The 24,536-nt window shown below is 42.9% G+C and overlaps 1 long non-coding RNA gene across 1 annotated transcript; it reads right to left on the bottom strand.

Moving 5' to 3' along the window:
- Positions 1-23,987, bottom strand: LOC129512040 (uncharacterized). The gene is made up of 3 exons (XR_008664960.1): positions 23,923-23,987; positions 22,366-22,470; positions 1-712 (listed from the first exon to the last, which is right to left on the bottom strand). It is a non-coding gene; the product is annotated as an uncharacterized LOC129512040 (long non-coding RNA).
- Positions 23,988-24,536: the final 549 nt, after the last annotated feature.

Genomic DNA, 24,536 nt, shown 5'->3' with positions numbered 1-24,536 from the left:
GGGAAGGGAAGTCCAGCTATAGGCCTTCAAACAAGACTCACTGGGAAACAGAGAGGTTGGGGAGGAGAGACCATTTACCCCTAGAAGCCTCGGGACAAGAATGTTTGCCCCGAGCATCATTCTTCCACCACTTTCCTCTGTACCCCAAGGCCACAACTGCTTAACATTTATAAAGTTGGTTCCATGGTGTTTTCACAAACTAGGGTATGAATTAGATAAACCCATGCCACTTGGATGACTTTGGGGAAACTGGGTTTTTATCGTTTGAAATATGTAAAGGAGAAGGATTTGAGCTTCTGGAGGGACACAAATAAAAATGAGCCCCATTTTAACAAGGTATCGACGAATCTCCCAGGCTCCATAGGACACTACCAGAAGCCCAGATCCAAGAATTCCAGAAAGGCACTGCTTATTATTACCCAGAGGATCAGACAAGCTCTTTCCCTCTCTTGATTTGTATGTGACAACTCAGTGGGGAAAAGAGGAATACATTTGCAACTTAGAAAACCTTGGGTAAATTATAAGCAAGAGAAACTTAAAATTGTATACGCTCAAGTGGAGGCCTCGAGCGAGGGGCTCTCTGGGCGCTGATGATGCCTTGCTTCTTCTCCATCTGGGGGCCAGTTGCCAGGGTAGCTCCGTTTATGAAAATCCACTGTGCTCCTAGGTTGTGGGTTGTCTTCTCTGTGTATATTATAACCCAATAAAACATCTGAAAAATAGTATGTTCAAATGAATCTCTTAGAAAAGCTGCAGAGAGGTGGGTACTGTGCATACAAAGACGCAGAAGTGTGGTGCCGTTTCCCCAGGGAAAATGTAGGTCGCCCCTTAAGATGCGGGCCCTCTGAACTCTGGCTAATTTTCAAAGTGAGATGAGGTTGTTTTTAGAAACAATTTGCCTTCTATTAACAATGAAATCCAATTCGGCTGTGAATATTGGAAAGTGAAACACATATACAACTTAGAGAGACTGTTGAAGTATCAAACAGATAGGGCATTATTTGGGTAGACTCGACAGTCAAGGCCACTTTACACCATTACGGACCAGACTAAACAAACCTGACCCACGGGGTGACCCTCCAAGGATCCCAAAAGATTGGAAACTCGGAAAAGACAGCCCTGACCAGACTTTACAGCCTGGTAATGGCATGCAAACGACACTCTGTCTCTGTCACGCAGCCAAAGGTTGGTGTTGTATATGAGAGCAATTTCCTCAAGAATTCAGAGGAAAATGTGATACTTTGCCTTTTCTGCATGAGGTTCACAACAGCAAGTGTATTTACTAGTCGGGGACACCCAAACCTCCTGATAAATGCCCCCATCGAATCCGCCTGCCCCAGGCAACAAGTTTCCTGGCTTCTGCCTAATCAGTTGGCAGAGGCAGGCATGTCAGATGCAAGAGGAGGGGAGAACCCGCTCACCCAGAACCGCAACGGCCTCATTTGCAGATTTTAAAAGCCGAGATTGTGTCTAGGAAAACATCATCAACTTTCGGAGTCACTCTTCACTGGAAAGCAGGTTTTCGCTCACACCCTCACTGTCCTCAGCACATGCAACTCTCGCCTGGTTACGCCAGGGCCGAGGTCCGGCCTGCGCTTGTAATTCAATCGTGCTCACCTGGAAAACACTGGCAGCGGGCGGCCCTGGGTCTGGCGTCTTCAGGGGCCTGTTTCCACACGTTCTCACGACGTGACTATACACCCCGCAAGGGATGATTCAGGCCTATCTTGTGGGGAATTAGTTACTCCAAACAGTCCTCCACAAGAAGTTGGCTGGGAAAGAGGAGTGTTTGCCCGTGGGGTTGGGGTGGGGGGGATGGACGGGGTGGGGGGCGCGGGGAAACTCGGGATACAGAAGCTATGACTCTATGCTCTGATGAGAACATAAACTTCTGAGATGACTTCGAATTTGAAAATCACCATGATTCATCTGGAACCTTTCACTTTCCTTACTTTTTTTCTCTCACAAACCGGGTGGGGATCCTGACTTCCTACTCTATGCCTGTGGCTGCTACCCAGAGGCCCCTGAGACCCAGAGGAAGGGATCTGTGTCTCTGTCTCCAGAAGCGCAGAACCTCTTTTCTCTGGCCCTCCACACACCAAGCTCTCTCAGGACCGCCAATACGGTGTCCAGGCCCACGGCCCTCTTTGAGAACAAACTGTATCTATGGAGCCTAAGGAAAAGACATAACCCCACGCGGGGGACTTAGAGGCTGCTCGCGACCTCTTTCACATATCCTCTTTACCTCTATTTAGAAACCAGAATTTAGGGCTGATTTGTCATCTTTTTGAGACGCTCCCTGGCCCCACATAAGTTCAAACGAGATGCACCTTTCGGCACTTACTAGTGCACACTCCTGTCAAACGGTTCAAGGGACCCTTATTTTCAGGGGGCTCATAAGCTTTGTGTCGGACGGAGGTGGCAAATGTGTAACATTTGTGTGTTTGGAAGCACATGCAACTTGATTTTTTTTTTCTTCATTAAAACAAGGATCCTGTTTCCGACAGATGAAAAGAAACATAATGTGACTTTCCATGTGAAGTGTACCCAGAACGTGGGGATAAAGAGAAAGCAGCCTGAAGCATCTCCACAAGGAGCGGTATCCTTCCTGCCCTGGAAGCAGGGAGGGCACCAGCTCCGTTTCGGCCCAGGCATTACACAAACTGTCTCGGCCTCAAGATGAACAAGGCCTTCCCCCAGGAGAAGCCACCGGGGACCTGGGAGATTCACTTACCTCCCAGAAGAGAAAGGAAATGCCTTTTCTTCTTCAGCAGCACTAACATGCCTGAGCAAAGACCTGCTCCCGCCTCTGTGTATGTTCCACCAGAAACCAGAAGCGAGGTGGAAAGGCCCAAGAGCCAGCCGGCCCAGCAGCCCCACGTCCCTCAGCCCCACCGCCCCCTTTCATCTCTGTGACAGTCACTTCCCAAACGACCCCTGGCCCCGCGTAAGTTTACAAGAGGCGAGGTGTTGCTTTCAGCCTGTACCCACAGCACATTCTTGCCCTTTATTCAAGGGGCCTTTATTTCACTACTCCCCTTGCCCCACAATCCCCTCCGGGGGGAATTCAGTTACGCATATTGCATGAAATGAGGACCACAGGCCCGGCCTCTACAAGCTGCTAATTGAAAACCGTGTCAGAAGTGGGAGGAAGAGGCAGAGGGAGAAAAACAACAACCCTCGACAGAACCCCTCATATTGTGCACAGCAACACGCCCTTCTAGAAGGGCGGGCCTTTCTCCATCTCAGGCTTACAAGAGTCTTTCCCAGCAATGGGACTTGAGGATGGAGGCTCTGGGAGACAGTGTCTGACAAATCAGAAAGGGCCACAGGGATGCAGCTAATGGGCCTCCAGACCCCTGCCCGACTCTGAGGCCCACTTGCTCTATGAGCCCCGGGTGCCCACGGCTCTGGACACAGGCTGCCTGAGTCAAGGCTCGGCCCTTCCACTCTCAGCTGCAAGATCCCAGGTGAGTGACTCGACTTCTCTGGGCCTTAGTTTCCTGCTCTGTAAAATGGGAATAAGAACTGCATCTACTTCATAGGGTCACTGTGAGGATTAAAAGTGATAATGCATGTAAGCATTTCACACGATACCTGATGCAGTAAGTGATTAACTGGTTAAGGTCTTGATCTTGTTTAGAACAGCGAGAGTGCTCCCCTGGCCAGACTGCAGAATGACCAGAACTAGGGGAGGGAGAGAGAGAGCGGAGACTTCTGTTCTACCCCCATTTCATAAGCAGACGTGGTACCAGTTCTATGGAAGCTTCCAAATGGGAAAGGGAACAGGAACGTGTGCGTGTGTCGAGGTGGGGCAAAGAAAGTGCTAAGATTTCAGTGGAGGCAGAGCACAAGGGTAACAGGGACGAAAAACAAAGCTGTTATTCTTCAGTAGTGTTTACAGAGCAAGCATGTTCTAGGTGCTTTCATGGATGTTCAAACAAAGCTCTAAGGTAATTATGACCATCCCCATTTTCCACGAAGAATCTGAGGCTCAAAACAGTTAAATAAGCTCCCCAAACCAGCTCCTCACTATGGCACTGAGAGCTCTTTCTGACTCTCTAAACCCCGACTCCTGCTGTGCACTCTTACTGGGGGTTCCTTCCTGCTTCTGCGGAGGAGCAAGAAATCCTTGGGTGATGGTCTTAGGCCACCTTCTTTGTTCACAACAGCAGTCTCCAGTCCATATTTCCTTGTCAAAGATAGGTGGAAATGTGACCGAAGCAATAAATAGAAAGCTTCAAATGCTTCCCTACAAAGAGCTTTGGCTGAGGCGTTAGCACCCAGGTTAAGAATATAAAAAGCAAGTAAATGAAAATACAGTGATTACAATGGTGGTGACTCTATCAGAGGACCTCCAAAATCACTAGCAATTATGTGATACGAAAACGCCTCCATTATGAAAACTGCGATGATTTTGTGTCTACTGATGAGGATAATGACTAATATATTCTGTCAACAGACATGACAGCTGTCTGTACATATTTGGAGGCATATATTTTTAGATGCTGTTACTGTACCTCTAGCTATTTTAACCACTAAATTTTGTTGACACGATGCAATCCAGCAACAAGGAGGCTTACGGGAAAAGGTTAAAATTCCTATTTCCAGCTGTTTCTCTTCCTTACATCATTTTTGTCTCATTATTCACTAGGGTCCATAAATCTGCCACTCAGATCCTGGGCTAAGTGATGTGCTACAAGGAAATTGCTAATGTCACTAGGAAACAAAATAAAATTGAACACTGGCTTCACAGAATTCAGCATCCAGAGTGCTGTCATTCTAGCATGCTCTCTCCCACACTGACCAGAAGAGCTTCTGTCTCATGAGGGACACGCGCTTTACTTCCTCTGTCCCAGCTCCCCATTTTCCATATTGGGGGGTGGGAAAGGAAAGGAGGTGGAAAGTTTTGCAAGATGGGCTCTAATTTTAAGACAAAAGCCATCCCATTAAATCTTAACAGATGTTTCTCAAGTTTAGAAGATTAAGAAAGATTTCAGCATCAAAAATCAAAGAAAATACTCCATGACCTTAAAAAAGGATAAAACACAAAGCTCTAACAAACCCAAAGTCCACTTTGACAGCTGTCTCTGATGGAATTGACGAGGTGCTATTGATGTTTGGATTAAACCATGCCTCTGTGATCAAGTACTCAAACATGGGATAAAAGACGAATATATTCTTTAATCCTACCCACTAATTTTGTCTGGGCCCTGAAAAGCAATGGGTACTGAACAAATGTTGAAAGTGGCTTCTCTTCTGTTTATTGACAAAGCTATTTTTATTTCATTAATTTGCCACGTATCTTATCAGCGTTTAAACCAACACAAGGAAATCCATACAAGGTACTGAACTCTCCACAAACAGATCACTGCAGCTTCCAAGGCCACTAAAGGTAAAATCAATAGACGATGATTCTAGAAAGTGAGGAAGATGTTACAGGAAAACGTAATAGAAAAATTGAGTTCCGATTTATTTTTTCTTTTTTTTATTTTTTCTTTCTTTGCTAAACTGTAAAATCACATTGGGAATTCCAATTTTCAGCCTGGCGAGTTTTGAAAGAAAAGAAGAAAAACTTTCTTTTCTTAAAAAAGGGAAGGGTGAAGAGGCAATTAAGTCATTAATTACTCTCTTTGTCTCATGCTATCCAACCCATCAAACTTGGCCTCTTCTGTCTTCATCAAAGGTGGAGCTCACTCTACTTTACAATAAGTACCTCTTAATAAGACAATCTCATGTCTCAAAAGCTGTTCTACGAGGAATTTAGATGAAGAGAAATTAAAATAACACTTAGCAGCAGACCCCAGAGTTTGACAGCTGCACAGCGCCCGCTATCACGAAGGCCCTCAAATGAGCAGTGAGAGGTTCCACGCACAGGGACACCGGTGAGAAACAGTGTGCCGTGTGCAAAGGGCAAGGAGTCCTAGGCAGGGGGTAGAGAGAACTGACATCAATGCCAGACACTGGGGACCAATCCACACCTCCCTTCAAAGCTGATCGGGGAGAAGCAGGTCTTTGCAGAGGGACCCTGAGAAAGTGACTGGGGAGATGATGTCTGGCAAAAAGAGATCAGTCTTCAGACCTCTCCAGGGGGCCGGACCCACCTCGGGAGATTTGCTGCACGGGGGTCTCCACCTCTACCCTTCTAGTATGTCTTCAGCCCCCTGCAGATCCCGTCTTCTAGACATAGCTTCCATGTAGTCAACTGCTACTTACACGAAAGACGCTTCCAAGGCATGAGTGAGCGTATATACTCCTTTACAGAGCGTAATGAGCTGCTTTGGGGGGCGGGGGAAGAGTCCTTAAGAAAAGTGACAAAGTATGATGCACCTCAGTTTGCATTCTCATGTCAAGTTTCCTGTCGCTGATCCAGATGGAAGCGTTCGTTTTATGAGATCTTAAAGTTTTTTTTTTTTTATGATAGTCAGAGAGAGAGAGAGAGAGAGAGAGAGAGGCAGAGACATAAGCAGGCTCCATGCACCGGGAGCCCGACGTGGGATTTGATCCCGGGTCTCCAGGATCGCGCCCTGGGCCAAAGGCAGGCGCCAAACCACTGCGCCACCCAGGGATCCCCGTTTTATGAGATCTTGAACCAGTTCTCCCCAGTGCCAAGGGAACAAAGCCACAACACAAAGGATGGTTGCACATGCAAGCAAGGAATGAGCAGGAGGGTGCATTTTAAAGCAATTTTTAACAACTTATAACAGATGCTCCCTTTTCCTAGCAACTTCCAAAGATCCAACCAGGTTACATTCTGAGAACCATGCTGAGAAGATTCAGCTAAAAATGGATTGACTTCACCCTTGGACGCTTTGCCTGCAAGATACTGGAATGACATAAGCACTAGTGTGATAACAACAGCTTTATTTTTGTGTGTTGCTATGGAATTTCTAAAACAAAACAAAGAAAACCACTGATCAGTGATTGTGACAAAACTTCTTAGCCACAGCATTGAGAATAGGGCCTAATTATTTCATAAACACACTTTGATTTGTTTACTTCAACGTCAAATTAACTCCAAATATGTAACAGCCGACACTGATTTGAAACGGTACAAGACGCTGCTGCAGAGCGGTTCCGTGTACCTTGTGGAAATCCCTCTCTTTTTTAAGTAGATTCATTTGTAAAAGTCTCTCTCTAGTATACCCTACATGCAAAAGAGGAACCACATATGCAATTTATGGAAAAGAAAACTGTTTCCACAATGGAGCGTGTGTGTGATGCTGTGTTTTGGCCTGCTCTCATTTGCCCCTTTATGGGAAAGAGGAACATGTTTTGGAAAATTAGCAGCCCACAACTACAGAGATGCTGAAAGATACGATGGGAGCCTAGGAAAATTAAGAACTACGAAGAAAAGAAACTTTTTAAATTTGGGGGGGGGAGGGAAATCACTGTGTGTTGAACGAAACAGGAGAAAGTCAAGAAAGGGAGAGACAGCCAAACCCGTGGTAAGGCCTGCACTGGTCATTCTGTCACCAAGTGTTTATTGAGTGCTTATTCTGGTCCTGTTCCTTTCTATACAGAGCTGACTACTTGAAGCAATCTACAAATATTAACCCACATATTCCTCCTAATAGCAATATGGGGTAGGTACTATTAATATCCTCATTTTAGGGAAGAGCAAACTGAGGCACGGAGAGGTTAGTGATTTCCCCAAGAACCCACTAGTAAGTGGCAGTGTTTGGCATTCAGATCCAGACACACTGTCTCCCCAGTCCACACTGTGCTAAACTGCTTCTGCCCACCATATTCTCAACCCTGGGCCCTAGAGTAATAACACCTTTCTTGCCTTCAAGAAGCTTCTAGTCTAGAGGACAATTACAATATAGTGTAGTAGGTCTGTGAAAGTGATAAGCACAGGGTGGTGTCCTAGGAGGCCAAGGGAGGAAAACCCAGCCTATCTTAGAGTGGGCAGGGAGTGGGTGGGAGATTCGTAGACTAGTAGATCTGGAGGAGGGTTTCTCAACCTCAACACTATTGAGGTTTCAGGCCAGATAATTCTTCATTGTGGAGGGATGTTCCACACATTGTAGAATATTTAGCAGCATCCCTGGCCTCCACCCACTAGCTGTCATTAACATGTCCCTCCCCCAACATGATGACCAAAAATATCTCTAGACATTGCCAAACACCTCCTGAGAACAAAACTATCCCTGGATGAGAATCACTGATCTAAAGGAGGTAGTGTCCAAGGCAGACTTGAATGATGAATGGTAGTTATCAGAAAGAAAAAAGAATTGAAAGAGAGGTCCAGGCAGAGGATGTAGTACAAGGGCCCAGAAGAAAGAGAGAGGATTTCAGTCCTGGGAGCTGGAAGTAATTCCACATGAATGGCTCACAGAATTGGACATAGGGGATTAGGAAAAGTGAGTCCGGAGTGCACGCAAGATGCTCATAAAAGGCCTCCTACTGTACGTTTTGGGAGTTGGACTGTAACCTAATGCAAGTGGGGGCTATTAAAGGGAGATGACATGATCAGACTTACATTTTAGAGCCCTCACTCTAACCTATGCATAGACAATGAATTAGAGAACAAGAATGGAGACCAGCCAAAACACTGTTATGTTTCTACTTTCTTTGCATGTTGATCACTTTTCTTGTTAACCATAATCTTAACATTTGAAATGAAATGTGTATTTTCATATGTAAAAAGATCTTATGTCTCAATAAGAAAAAAGATCATGCCAATACCAAAAAGAGTGAACAAGCAATTCACAAAGGGGAAGTGCAAATGGCCAATAAATGTAAAAATGTGCTACTTTTCCTAAAGATCAAAGATATGCAAATTAAATAATGAAATCCCATTTTCCATCTATCATACTGGCAAACAATTTTTCAATTTTTCCATCTATTGTACTGGCAAAAAATTTCAGATGCAGTTACTGCATCTCTTATTGCAGTACAGAGAAATTGCATTCTCCTACACTGTAGAGGGAGTCTATACTAGCACTGCTTCACTAGAAAGCAATTGAGGAAAAAAAAAGTTTTGTGAAAAATTAAATGACAAACTATTTAAATGATCTAAACATCCAATAAATGATCAGTTGACCAAATTATAGCAATTCTGGGTAATAGGACACCATGTTTCCATTAAGATTGATTTTATAGAAATCTATTTGTTGAGATGGAAAATTGTTTGACACATGGCAAAAAATAAAAACATGAATAATATTTAGTGTCAATGTGAGACTGGCCGCAGTGTGACAAAGCTGGCTACCTGCCCCCAACCCCGGGGTCACACTCTTGATGGACCCAGGTCTTGAGGCTGAGTTGGCTTGCCTAAAAATTGGAAGTGGAGAGCAGTGTGTAGCACAGTCATCACCTCCTGGAGCAATGATCATTAGTACTCCCTGGGTTGGCACAATCATCTTGGGTACAGACTTCACCAACAGCTTTTAGAGCCATGCTGCAAGAGCAGTCTCCAAGCACAACCCCTACACACAAGGTCATCGAAGGGCTACTTGTAGCCTCCCATTGTGCCATCCACTGATATTTCACTGGAAGTTTATAAGCAATCAGACTGCGTATATCAATTAACCTTTAAAAAAAAATCCGTTTTGGTATATAGGTCCTCTATTGCTTGGAGAGAAAATCTTCTTACCCTGGATTTGGGGGAATTTTTGAGCCCTTAAAGAGAGTAGAAAAAGTCCCCAGAGCCACTAGTGCCTGACACATGGTTAGTGGCAGTAAACATTAGGTACATGAATGACTGAGGTGAAGTAACTAAGGCAGTCTGTGCCACATTCTAAACCTAACTTCTACGGAGGATATAAACTTATACTTGTTGTGATTTGGGGACCCCAGAACGGCACAATAAAGTTTTATCTTTCTCCAAAATTCACATCTATCTAAAAGTGTCTTGTATCCTGGCGCATATTTACTGGATTCAAATATAAGATGAGGCATTTCTTTGCACCCCAGAAATTAGCTTTCAGAAAAGAGAGTTAGAAGTAACTTATCCAAAAAATACATAGGAAATGTCAGTACCTATATTTGAACTCAGCTCTGAAACCAAAGATCAGATGAGTTTAGAAAACTTTCATGAGTAGTATTTGGGTTCCTACTTCACCTAAATTTATGGTGCTAACTATACAACTTGTCAGTCATTACTACAGAATCTTTTCCTGTGTCATTTTACTATTTTACATGTGTTCCCAGCCCTACTCCTCAACTAGATTTAAAATTCTTGAAAAGTTCTTGCAGGAAAAGCCTTTCCTGCCCCTTTCCCATTCCTGCAGACCACACACACTCTGCTATCCCAGTACCTAACATAATGCTTTACACAAAGTAGGTACTAAATAGGTGCTTACAGAATAAATAAGTGCTAATAAAGATTTCTGTGATGTGCTTAAGAACCAGACCAAGTCCTATTCATCACTAAACAAATAAATTCATCTTTGTGCAATAATGATGGGGGGGCACCTGGGTGGCTCAGTCGGTTAAGCATCTCTGTTTGGCTCAGGACTGATCCTAGGGTCCTAGGAGCAAGCCCCATGTCGGGCTCTCGGCTCAGTGAGGAGCCTGCTTCTCCCTCTCCTCCCTGCATGTGCTCTCTCTCGCTATCTCTGTCATGATGTCTGTTTTTCTCTAAAATAAATAAATAAAATTTTAATAATAAGATGGGGAAAATAGGGATCCCTGGGTGGCGCAGCGGTTTGGCGCCTGCCTTTGGCCCAGGGCGCGATCCTGGAGACCCGGGATCGAATCCCACGTCGGGCTCCTGGTGCATGGAGCCTGCTTCTCCCTCTGCCTGTGTCTCTGCCTCTCTCTCTCATTCTGTGTGACTATCATAAATAAAAAAAAAAAAAAAAAATAAGATGGGGAAAATATTTTAAATCTAGAGACTGTAGAGAAATTGGAAGACAAACAGCAAACAGGAAAAAATGCTGCAGTGTAACAGAGGGTTAAAATCTTCATTATATAAATAGCTCATACAAATCATTAAGAAACACACTAAGTTTCCAGTACATAAATAAACCAAAGGGCACAGCAAAAAATTCAGAAAAGAGGGATTAAAACTAATTTGCAAATGTAGAGAATTGCATATGCCTTTCAGTAATCAAATAAATGCAAATAAAGCTATAAAATGCCATTTGTGCATGTCTAATTTGCCTAATTTTAATTATTATTTTAATAGTAATGCCCAATGTTCATGAAGATGAGATAAAACATACTGATAGCAACAGGATTTAAGAGCCTTATAAATTAACATGTGACCTTAGGCTCAGTAATTCTGCCCCTATAAGCCAATGCCAAAGAAATAATCCCAAATACAGAGGAGAAAGTATAGCTGGTAACCATGAAGGAGTACGTAGTGTCCAGAAATATAGACTTGTAAGTCAGATGTATCTGGATTCAAATCCTAGCTCTACCATTTCTTAGCTGGGTGACTGGGCAATATGCTAGCTTCTGTGAGACCTAATTTTCTATCTGTAAAATGGATATAATGATAGTGTCTAATCACAGAGTAGTTAAAGGAACTGAATGAAAGAATGTTTGTAACATGCTTAACAAGGTCAAGCATATACAAAAGGCTCCATAAATATTAACCAGTATTATTATTATCAGAAACAAAAAACTTTACGTACAATCATATTCATAACATATGACAAAAAAGGAAAGAATCTGAATTTCCAGTTGTAGGGGTAGAGTTAATTCAACAATGGCATAGCCATTCAAGGACATGGTATGCAACCTTTAATTTCATGATTGTGTTTGGACTGTAGAACTTTAAGATATATGTATTTATGAGAAGTATCCAATAACATGGAAAAATGTCCCCATAACCACCAAGATCTGTTTCAGAAACTTGGGATATAAAATAAGGTCACATCTCTTTTATTATTGAAATTAAATTGATGTAAGCCTCCATCTCACCACTAAATCTCCTTCTTCCCACTCTGGGCTTTTTCTTCCTATTACAAGCCCATCAATGCCCAAGGGATCAGCTTGGGTTACTCTCACACTGTGGCTAGATCAGAGCTTTGCACAACCCACCCAACTCACTCAGAGCTGGAGGACTCCATACTGAGTGCCTCAAAACAATATGATAAGGCACCAAAATTATTTGGAAAACAACAAAAATTAAATGAAAAATACTATCAGTATTTCCACCATGCAAAAAAAATTATAATTTAACAATTAGTGTATTTGATTCCAGGATGTGAACAGATTCTTTTTGCCAAGTTATTATTGTACTGTATAAAAAAAAAAAAGCTGGGGGATCCCTGGGTGGCTCAGTGGTTTAGTGCCTTCGGCCCAGGGTGTGATCCTGGAGTCCCCGGATCAAGTCCCACATCAGGCTCCCTACATGGAGCCTGCTTCTCCCTCTTCCTGTCTCTCTCTCTCTCTCTCTCTCTCTCCTCTCTCTCTCTCTCTCTCTCTCACTGTGTGTGTGTCTCTCCTGAATAAATAAATAAAATCTTAAAAAAAAAAAAAGCTATATCATCCAACCCTAGAAACAAGAGACAACTCCATCCTGCCAAGAAAGGATATGCCCAACCAACTGTACCATGTTGAGCTTCCATGGATTCCCACAAAATCTGCAGCAATCTCTCTCCTCAATCCTAATAGGCCCCAAGTGGCAAATGTACTGAAGAAACTAAAGAGTCTCTCTCCAGAGGCCCTGGATTGATAGCAGCACTGCCACTGTTGTGCCTTCCTGCACACTATCAGCAATCCTGCCTCTCTGGATAGGATAATACTTGCCACACAGGCATCTGTGTCATCCATGGCCCCATTGTATTTTTAAAACTAAATCTCTTAGATGTGATGAGATGAAGTGAAGACATCATAGAAGGTATGTGTTCTTATTATTTGCTTAGAGGATACTTTATTAGTCTCCTTTGCAAAATTGAGAGAGCTGATACATGAATATCATAAAAATGGAAATAAAGTCATCTAATGGGGCAAAGAGCACTCTAAGAGATGTACTCAGTTATTCCATTACCTTCTGTCATGAGCAAATTTGGTTGTTCACAAGTATTAGGTTCTTTCTAGTCAACATGGGTAACATCCAATAGTTAGAGGTGGGTATAGTCTATAGATCTCTTCCCTTGCCATGTGAGTAAAATGAAATTAAGTCTCAGACATTAGTGGATGAGATTTTTAAATAAACATCTGACTCTAACTAAAAAAAAAAAAAAAAAAAAAAAAAGTCTCAGACCAAAGTCTGCCACATATACAATTATTCATTTAGCAAGCAGGCCCCCAAACACTCACAAAACCTAGTCTGTAAGCTTGAAGAAGCTTTCTGTCTTCACTGAAACTTTTCAGTTCACCAAAAGCAAACATGACAATAATCTAGCAGCAGGTTTCAGCTGACTTTATAATTAGATTCATGAGACCTTATAATTCATGAGGCTGGGCACAGCACCATTTCAGAATGAAACCTCTGGCACCATCTTGAAAAGTACAGACTATGAACTAAATTCTTATGCCCCATTTATGCAAGGGTGGAGGGCCTCTGCAATATTTCTGGCCGATCCATTGATCTTGAACACCACTACTTTCACCTGTGAAAAGTGACAAAATCTCCAGGATTGATTAGATAGAAAGAGAGCTGAAGTAGGAGAGCCTAGGTGGCTTAGTTGGTTGTCTGACTCTTGATTTCAGCTCAGGTCATGATCTCAGGGTCCTGAGATCAAGCCCCACATCAGGCTCCAGCCTTAGCCAGCAGTCTGAGACTCTTTCCCTCTGCCCCTCCCCCACTCCCCTGCTCATGCGCGCGCGCGCGCGCGCGCGCGCGCGCGCGCGCACTCTCTCTCTCTCTCTCTCTCTCTCTCTCTCTAAAATAAATAAATCCCGAAAAAAAAGAAAAGATAATTGAAGTCTACCTTTGTTGTGCAGGCTTCTGATTAGCAGCTTTCAAAGCACTAACTACCTACGCCAGAAGTGTAAGCTCCCTCCTCCTAGGGTAACAGACTGTTCCTAGGATATAGACAAAAATAAGTTTTCTTACACATATCATATATACCAACATAAGGGTGTTTTTGCATGTGCACATGCACATAGAAGTAGATAGATAAATAGGTAGCTAAAGATACAGATATATAAAATCAGGGGTGCCTGGGTGGCTTAGTCGGTTAAGTGTCTGCCTTTGGCTCAGGTCATGATCCCAGGGAACTGGGATCAAGCCCCACATCAGGCTTCCTGTTCCTTGGGGAACCTGCTTCTTCCTCTCCCTCTGCCTGCTGCTCCCCCTGCTTGTGAGCTTGTGCACTCTCAGTCAAATAAAAAAATAGAATCTTAAAAAAAAAAATAAGCTATCTGGGTCAAAGTATTTTAAAGTAAATTATAGGCAACCTAATATTGCCCTCATATTAAAAACAAAAAGGCTTATAAAATCCAAATAAAAGGAGGAGGTAAGTGTGGGACACTTAAAGACTTCATTTCATTTTTAGGGATGAGTTTTAAAATCATTTCATTTGAAAGAAGCCTGAATACATTAGACACGTAGGGAAATAATCTCACTATTAGTATAATCACTTACATCTGTCAAATGTGCCCTGATGTATAATATGCTTTCTTTTATTCCAGAGGATCCCAAAGAAACAAAACTTGAAGTTACAAAGGGAGGAGAAAGAGTATTATCATCCAGTGTTGAATCCTGTCAATAAATAAATATATATATATACAAATATATATATATATATACATATATATATATTCAAACCACTCATAGGTCAAATGATTACCATCCTTTAGGATGGATGCTATAGAGGAGAGACAAGTTCAAGAGAAGGAGGAGCCCATGGCTGCTGGGAAAATCAAGGAACAGAATCTGAGGCATCACAAATGAGCTGGGTTTTGCAGAAGTTTGCCCGGGTGAGAATGTTCACTTTGCCTCCTTAGTTTGTCAAAGGACGAATATGGAGCACTTGTCTCTCAAAGGAGTGAGAATTAAGAGGGACTATGTATTTAAATCCTGATACGGTATCCAGATGCAGGAATCCATCTTACAAAGTCAGGAAGCAGGCTGTAAAGAGCTCTACACTAAGATTCAGAAGCCTTGAACCCAACCTCAGCTGGCTACCTTACCCTAGGATTAGTCTCTTTCTCTCTCTCCACTTGAGTCCTACTTGATGAAACTGTTCTTTCTCCCACAAGGACCAAGTGGGATCAAAGATTGGAATTGTGTTGAAGAGTTAAGCACTTTGCAAATACTAGGTATTATTTTCATCACAAACAGAAGATACTTTCCTGAGTCCAAATATGCTAGAAAGGAAAATTCAGGAGCCCAAATACGCTAGAAAGGAAAATTCAGGGGGTCAGGGTAGAAAGAAAGGAATCAACCTGTTCCTGTTCGGTGGCAGAAAATAAGAAAGCCTTCAAAGGCTAGGCCTTGACCTTCAAATCCCCCCCACCCTCTTTGGCAGGATGCTCTAGACTCTGATAATTGGTCCATGAAAGAACTAAGGCAGATCTAAATGTGTCCCTTGGAATCCAACACTGAATGGGGAGGGTCTCTAGCCATTGAAGGTCTGGCCTGAGGGTCACCCATCTCTCTCTCTTCCAGGTAAAAGAGAAAAAAGTCAGTTCTGGGGCTAGGGTGGCCTCTCCATTCTTTGCACAGAACCAGGAGTACTGATGAGAGCTTCCCAGTAAAGGTAAGAAGTCAAAGGTGATCCCCCATGCCACTTAGTCCCTTAATCCCCATTTTAAGCCCAACTTAAAAGTCTTCAAAGCAGATGTGTGATCAGAAGGAAAATGTAATTTAATTGAAAAGACTGCCTTTCAGGATCAGTTGGTGTTTCCCCCAAGGGGCAGCCATTTTAAAGCATCCTTCTCATGGGAGAGTCTCTTGGGCTTTAATGACAGCATCGCAAGTGTTGGCTCTGGGTTCTGGCAGGTACCAGGGGCCTGACTGGCCTTGAAGCTTATTTAAAATAAATAGATGCTTGAAAAGAAGAGACTGACTAAATCCCAACAAAGCATTTGAAATGGAATCCCCTTTAAGCTGGTCACCGATGGTGCACGAGTAACAAACCCTCATTTATTCGCAACATGAAGCCATTAACTGTTCACTCATGAAACAGGCATTTATTGAGCACCTACTACGTGCTGGCACTAGAACAGTCATTGAGTCACCAAAAGTGAATATGATGTGGTGATGGCTCTCAGAGAGTTCAAAACGTAATAAGGAACTAGAGAAGTAAACAGAAGATAACAATGCCTCATTATGAAGGCTTCCAGGAGTCCGCAGAGGCCTGACCATCCCTTGGGCACACTGTAAGGGGCAGACCAGATTGCCTAGAGCAGTGTGTCTTGAATTTCACTGTGCACACAAATCAGGAGTTCCTGTTAAATGCAAATTTCTGACTCAGTGGATCTGTGGTGGGACCTGAAAGTCAGCATTTCTCACAGGCTCTCAGGAGATACTGAGGATGCTGCTGGTGCACAGACCACACTCTGAGCAGGAAAATCAGAGAGAATGCCAACAGGTGAGCCAGGTCTTGGAGAATGAATAGAAGTTAGCCAGGGTAACAGGAAGTTGGAGGTTGGAGGGGTCTCATGGCCCAGGTACAACCGTGAGGGGGTGGAGGGTTCAGGCAGGCCCAAGTGCTTTAGTTCGGCTTGAGTGGGAAATGCGAGGCAAGGGTGGAGCAGAGGACAAGGAGAAAGGCACAGGGGCCCATGTATGTCCAGTTGTGGCATTTGGACTTTATGGAAAAGACAGTGAGGACCATTAAAAAATGTTTGAACTAGGAAGAGATATGACCAGATGGCATTAAAAAACAAAACAAAACAAAATGTAGGAAATCGGGCATCTGGGTGGCTCAGTGGTTGAGCGTTTGCCTTCGGCTCAGGTCGTGATCCTGGGGTCCTGGGATTAAGTCCCACATCAGGCTCCCCACAGGGAGCCTGGTTCTTCCTCTACCTATGTCTCTGCCTCTCTTTGTGTGTCTCTTATGAATAAATAAAAATATTTAAAAAACAAACAAACAAAAAAACATAGGACACAGACCAGCCAGGGTTACAAAAGAGAGAGAGAGAGAGACACCAGTAAAGAGGCCAAATGGAGAAATGGATGGAATCAGGAGATATCAGTAGAGAACATCAACACGTATCATTTCTCCACAGCTTCAAAATAACCTTCCCAAGAGTTAATTTGCTTTGGTCAATGGCTTTTCTGCATCACCAACATAATTTTGAAACTTTTCTGTCTGGATTTCAAAACATGCTACCACCAGTTTGACTTCATCTCTCCACCACTGGACGCCCCCCACCCCCCAGGAAGTCAACATGAATGCCCATTAGCTGTCCTCCTACTAACCTTCAGGGCTGAGATTCATACCTTCCAGGCTCAGCCCCTCCACCATGCTTGCTTAGCTCTCACTGTCCAGCTCACCTAGAATGGCCTTGCTGCTCCTCTCCACCTGCCCACTTTCCACTGTTCTTCTCGGTCACTGGTAATCTTTCCCAGACTGCCATAGCCCTACTGATCTGTGTACTGCCTGCTTTGTTCTGTTTGGCCTCAATCTCAGAGGGTCCTATGATTTTTTTTTAATGCCTTCTTTTATTTCCTTTTGCTTTTACAAAATAACCCATCCTTCAGAAGTGTATCTATAGCGTTTATGTACAGATTAAATAATAATAATAAAAGGAAACCTGCGCATCCTCCTTTTGAGTTCAGAAACAGACATTACCAAGCTATCTGAAGCTCCTGTATGCTTCTTCTTGGTGGTCTTGGTGTTATGTTTTGTTTTATTTTTTTACTGTTGTGGCTAATCCTAACAACACAACATAACTAAGGAACAAGAGACATCCTCTATCTCTTTTGCCTCTTCCCCAGAAATTGTCATGATACTTTCTGTACTAAAAAATCTAGGCATGCAACCAGCCAGTATGAGTATTATTTGTGGGAAAATGACAGCAAGTAGTTTAAATCAATCCTGCTTGGAATAACCCAAAGCACAGAGTCATCAACCCCTTAGCATTTAGCAGACTATCCATCCACTAAGAAGACGGACCCTCAGTGAATATTTATTTAATTGAATTCTGGTATTACTTCATCTAGTGGATATAGCATAGATTCTGATCAATGTCAGACATAAAACTACTGCACTAAGCAAATGATTTCCAAAGCAGGGCTCAATCCCCTCCCCCAAAGGCATGCATTTACACCCATTAAGGTATAGGAAGAAACATTACAGCTTCTATTTATAGTTAGGTTTTTCTCAACCTTTTAAATGTTTTGATTTTGGATTTATATCTTCTCTATATAATAGAAAGCATGTATGTGTATATGCCGCATGTACTACATAGGATAACATACTACATGGTATAGCAGGTGCAGCGTGTAGCATAGCAGCGTGTTGGAGCAGGGGGCCAAGGCACCATACTCACACCTAACTAGAATAGACAACAGGATTATAAAGTGAAAAACCCAAAGTGGGTTCTTCCTGTGAGCTTCTAGGACTCATTCATTCATTCATTCATCCACCCAAAAACATCTTTTATTGATCTCCTCATGTGTACCATGCTCTGTTGCCCAAATTGCATCAGACAGAGGCAACAAAGGTCACACCCTGTCCTGTCCTGCTGCCCATGGGACTCAGGCTACTTCATGGCTCAAATAACTGGTGTATAACACTGAGTCGCTCAGAGTGAGCACATACACATCCGAATATGCACACGCCCCCCTCCCCCCATGAAAGGATGAAGATGAAAGAAGTCGATCAGACCCCAGCTCCTAATCCTGACCACACCCAGCCTTCTCCACCAGCAAAGACATGAACTACCTTCCTGACAGATGCCTAAGAGGAAGCTCTTGCCCCTCAAAAATGCCTCCACCCTACTCTAGGTGTCCTACACCTAGAAAAAGAAAGTTCTACAATTGATAAGGAATGTGATTTGATTTGATTTGATTTTTTAAAGATTATTTAAGAAAGAGAGAGAAAGAGAGCATGGGGGGAGGGGCAGAGGAAGAAGGGGAGAGTGTCTCAAGCAGATGCCGCGCTGAGCATGGAGCCTGACATGGAGCTCAATCTCAAGACTCTGAGATCATGACCTGAGTCGGATGCTTAACCAACAGGACACCGAGGGGCCCCAAGAATGTGATTTTAAATGCCCTTGCCATGGAGTAAGGTAACCTATCAAGCTGGCACTGAGTTGTAAATGACTTGTATCCAATGCTCTCTAGAGAACCAGTTTTGCTGGAGGGAGAGACAGAAGAGAAATTAACACCCGAGAACCAGCCTGTGGTGCCCACAGGTGATGTGAGAGGATCTTACCAAGCAAGCACTGGCTTAGAAAGAAGACACCAGGCCATACTGCGCTGGGACAGGAAAGTTTAACTTGCCAGTTTTGCCAAGAGCTAATTGAGGTCCAGCACTTGCTCACTGGTCTCAAAACCTTAATTACTATACAGAATGTTAGTACCAAAAGGAAGCAAATGCCTAGGGGAGGCTAGATTGAGGCTTCCTGACCACTGGTCCAAACTCCCATCCAATGAGCTTTCAGCAAACCTGGAGACAGGCAAATAAGCAAAATGAGATTTAAAAACTCTCAGCCATGCTTTCCTATTGAAACACTAGCTCGATTTTACATTCTAAATGTTTTGAACCACTTAGCTCCAGCTCTTCCTCTGGGTTTGGTTTTGGATTTGGTTGTTTTTTGATGCATTTTTTTTCTTTCCCCCTGGGAACAACACACTGTTGTTGTGCTAGATTAATAAATAAGACAAAGAAAGAGAGTTTGCTTATTCTGCAAGACTTGAGGTCTAAATGTCCTAAGACAACTTGGGGAAAGATAGAAGGAACAACACCTAAATGTACCTTCCTAATTCCCAAGAGTAAGAAACTGAAACAGCCAAGGAGTTATATTGAACCCAGGCAAAAATACAGTTGGCAGCACTCATCTGCAACTTATGGAGAGGTTATTAGCTCAATCGCCTGAGTTTCTATAAAGATGAGATTTCATTTTAAACAATTCTACTTCAAAATTACTGATATTAAAACTGTTCAATCCAAATCATGGGCTCCCTTTTAAATGTGTAGAGATATCATTTTAACACATTGACTTTTGAAAACAATTGCATATATAACATACTTATACACACACACACACACACACACACATAATATACAGGTATACCTTGGAGATATTTCGGGTTTGGTTCCAGACCACCCCAATAAGGCAAATATCAAAATAAAGCAAATCAAATGAATTTTTTGGTTTCCCAAAAAAGTGCATATAAAATATGTTTACATTATACTGTAGCCCATCAAGTGTGCAATAACACTATGTCTAACAAAACACAACGTATATAACTTCAAATTTAAAATACCATTTTACTGGGGTGTCTGGGTAGGGCAAGTGGTGATCACTTACTCTTGATTTCAGCTCACGTCATGATCTCAGGGTCGTGAAATCAAGCTCTGTGCTCAGTAGAGTCTGCTTGAGACTCTCTCCTTCTCTCTCTATCCTTCCCCCTCCCCTCCTCTGTGTCTCAATAAATAAATCTTTATAAATGTTTTTTTTAATTTTTATTTATTTATGATAGTCACACACAGAGAGAGAGAGAGAGAGAGAGAGAGAGAGAGAGGCAGAGACACAGGCAGAGGGAGAAGCAGGCTCCATGCACCGGGAGCCCGACGTGGGACTCGATCCCGGGTCTCCAGGATCGCGCCCTGGGCCAAAGGCAGGCGCCAAACCGCTGCGCCACCCAGGGATCCCAATAAATAAATCTTTAAAAATAAAATAAAATACTGTATTACTAAAAATGCTAGCCATCATCTGAGCTTTCAGCAAGTCATAATCTTGCGGGTGGAGGGTCTTGCCTTAATATTGATGGCTGCTGGCTGATATGGGAGGGTGGTGGTTGCTGAAGGTTTAGGTGGCTGTGGCAATTTCTTAAAATAAGACAATAAAATGTGCTGCATCCGTGGACTCCTCCTTCCATAAATGCTTCCTCTGTAGCATGTGATGCCCTTTGAGAGCATCTTATCCGCAATTGAACTTCTTTCAAAATTGGAGTCCGTCTTCTCAAACCCTGCTGCCATTTTATCAGTTCAGTTTATGTAATGTTCTAAAACCGTCATTGTCATTTTGAAAGGAATCTTCCCCCCGCCCCCCAAGGTGTAGGTCTTAACAGCGGGCTTAAGATATTCACTAAACCACGGTGCAAACAGATGTGCCTTCATCCAGGCCTTGCTGTTCCATTCCTAGAGCACACGCAGAGTAGATTTAGAATAATTCTTAGGGGCTCTAGGACTTACAGGATGGCAGATGGGCATTGGCTTCAGCTTAAAGTCAGAAGCTGCATCAGCCCCTAACAGGAGAGTCAGCCTGCCCTTGAAGCTTTGAAGCCAGGCATTGACTTCTCCTCTCTAGCTATGAAGTTTCTGGATGGCATTTTCCTCTGATAAAAACCTATTCGTCTACATTGAAAAAATCTGTTGTTTCGTGTGGCCACCTCCATGAATGGTCTTAGCTAGACCTTCTGGATAACTTGCTGCAGCTTCTACAGCAGCACTTGCTGCTTCACCTTGCACTTTCGTGTGTGGAGACAGCTTCTTTCCTTCTATCTCATGAACCAATTCTGCTAGTTTCAAACTTCTGCAGCTTCCTCACCTCTCTGAGCCTTCATAAAATTGAAGAGTTAGGACCTTGCTCTGGATTAGGTTTTGGTTTATGGGAATGTTGTGGCTGATTTGATCATCTATCCAGCCCACTAAGACTTTCTGCACATCAACAATAAGGCTGTTTCACTTTCCTACCATTTGTGTGTTCACTAGAATGGCACTTTTAATTTCCCTCAAGAACTTTTCCTTTGCATTCATAACTTGGCTAACTGGCATCAGAGGCCTAGCTTTCGGCCTATTTCTGCTTTGGACAGGCCTTCCCCACTAAACTTAATCATTTTTAGCTTTTGATTTAAAGTGAGAGACATGCGACTCTTCTTTTCACTCAAACATTTAGAGGCCATTGTAGGGTTACTAATTGTCCTATTTTCAAAATTGTTGTGTCTCAGGGAATAGAGAGACCCAAGGAGATGGCAAGGGGATATGGGGGTGGGGGGAACAGGGAATGGCTGGTTGGTGGAGCTATCAGAATACGCACCTTTATTGGGACACATGGGTGGCTCAGCGGTTGAGTGTCTGCCTTCAGTTCAGGATCGAGTCCTACATCGGGCTCCCTGCATGGAGCCTGCTTCTCCCTCTGCCTGCATCTCTGCCTCTCTCTCTGTGTCTCTCGTGAATAAATAAAATCTTTAAAAGAATACACCCCCTTATTAAGATCACTATCTTATTTGGGTACAATCTGTGCTACCCCAAAACAATGACAATACTTAACATTATAGATCACCGTATCAAATATAATAATAATGAAAAAGTCTGAAACAGGGTGAGCATTACGAACCTGTGACATGGAGACACACCGTGGGGCAAATGGCACCAACAGACTTGCTGGACACAGAGTTCACTGAGTTCACCACAAACCTTCACTTTGCAAAAAATACAGTATCTGCGAAGCACAATAAAATAAGGTATGTCTGCATGTATAAAATACCAGTTTGTTAGGACTGTCATAACAAACTGCCATAGACTGGGTCGCTTCAAAAACAAAAATCTGTAGGGCTCCTGGGTGGCTCAGTCAGTTACACATCTGACATGGTTCAGGTCATGATCTTGGAGTCCCAGGATGGAGCCCCACACTGGGCTCCCCTATGAATGTGGAGTCTGCTTCCCCTCTCCCTCTGTCCTTCCCTCTGTCCCTCCCTCTGCCCTTCCCCCTGCTTGTCCTCTGTGTCTCTCTCTCAAATCAATAAATAAAATCTTAAAAAAAAAAAACAGAAATTTATTTCCTCATAGTTTTGGAGGCTTGAAGTCTGAGACTCAGGTATCAGCAGAACTGGTTTCTTCCAAGGCCTCTCTCCTTGGCTTGTAGATGGCCATCTCCTCCCTATGTCTTCATAGGTCCTTCCCTCTGTGTGTGTATCTGTGTGCACATGTCCTCTTCTTATAAGGATACCAGTCATATTGGATTAGGACCTACCCATATGATCTCATTTACCTCTTTAAAGACCCAACTCCATACACAGTCACATTCTAAGTTACTAAGATTAGGTCTCAACATATAAATATTAGAGAGACACAAATTGTGCATATATAGATATAATGTTAATGTTAGCCATATATATACACATATATATGTTATATAATTAACATTATATAATATATAAATAACATTATATATTATACATATAATATATATATATATAAGGCCTGCACATAGTGTACTGTGCCCAGATAACAAGCATCTTTGCCTTAATTGTCACAGAGATTCCTATAAAACCAGAATATGATGCATGTGGCTCTGTTCCTAGTCAAATTCTAGTACATTCTTAACAGAAGTGATGAGGGTCTGTAGATTATAACTTAGATTCATATAAAGGATAACACACATACAGCATTAGGATAATTTCCCTCAAAGGAACAGCTACTCTTTAATTCCGAACATTTTAAGACATCCAGAATCACTTTCCCTAAGCAATTATGATTTTACAAAATGCTGTCAAGACTATCGCAAAGTTTTACTGCCCAGACAGAGCTAAATGCCTGGAGCTTTCGGTGGTGATTTATTATTTACTCTGGAGGTAAGTTGCTAAGCAAGATTTATTCAGTAAGAACAGAGCCATCCGTAACAGTACAATATATGTTTGACTGTGAGGAGGATTTTTTTTTCACCCTTTCTCAAGAGAGTTTGTTCTCTATAATCAGAAAAATATATCTGTATATATGTTTTTATCCTTTTGTGAAATCGAGAGCACCAATATGCATTTGACAAACCAGTGTAGCTTCAAATGTTCTCATGTGACCTTTAGCTCTGAGAAATTTTCAGTACATTTTCATAATAAAAACAGTAGGAAAACAGTATCAAAGTCCATTGATAGAATCCAATGGGCACCTGCCTTACCTGTACAGGGCTTTTTTTTCCCCCCAGTTGCTCCACTGCACTACAGTGGCCTCATCCACACATCCGTATCATCTCAGAGACTCAGATTCCTAAGAAAAAGAGAGCAGTAATCATGCATATTTGCCAACTTTGGTTTTCAGAATTGGTAACGAGTCCAGAGACCAACTGCCGGCCTACTTCTGCCCCCTAGTGGTCGTAACGTCTTGTTGCTTTCTGCAAAAGGAGCCTGGAGAGCTGGGAGCCCTGACAGTGGCCTGCGGGTCTGTCCCCCAACTCTAGCAGCTGTTCCCCAAGACACCCACTGCCCGCCAGCCGCCCTTTCACCAGGTACCGAGAAGGGAGGTGATAAACTCACTCACCTTAAGGTGACTGGGACTAAAATCTCTCCTTCTGCCCAGACTGTCTGCATTTTAACAAAGGCACTGAAGTGAGAAGGCAATGGTGCTTAACTCGAAAGAAAAAAAAAAAAAACCCTCGCTGGAAATTTAGGCTTAGGGAAAAAGGAGTTTTGTCTAACAGTTTTGGGATTTGCTCTTTTTATTTTTTGGAGGCGCGCCTTTGAAGAGTCACTCAATGCCTCCATTTTTTTCTTTTTAAAGATTTATTTGAAAGAG

This window comes from Nyctereutes procyonoides, unplaced genomic scaffold (genome assembly GCF_905146905.1).
Source record: "Nyctereutes procyonoides isolate TBG_1078 unplaced genomic scaffold, NYPRO_anot_genome, whole genome shotgun sequence".
Lineage (NCBI taxonomy): Eukaryota > Metazoa > Chordata > Mammalia > Carnivora > Canidae > Nyctereutes > Nyctereutes procyonoides.
The sequence above is the reverse complement of the archived record's forward strand: the minus strand, read 5'-3'. Positions and strand labels throughout refer to the sequence as shown.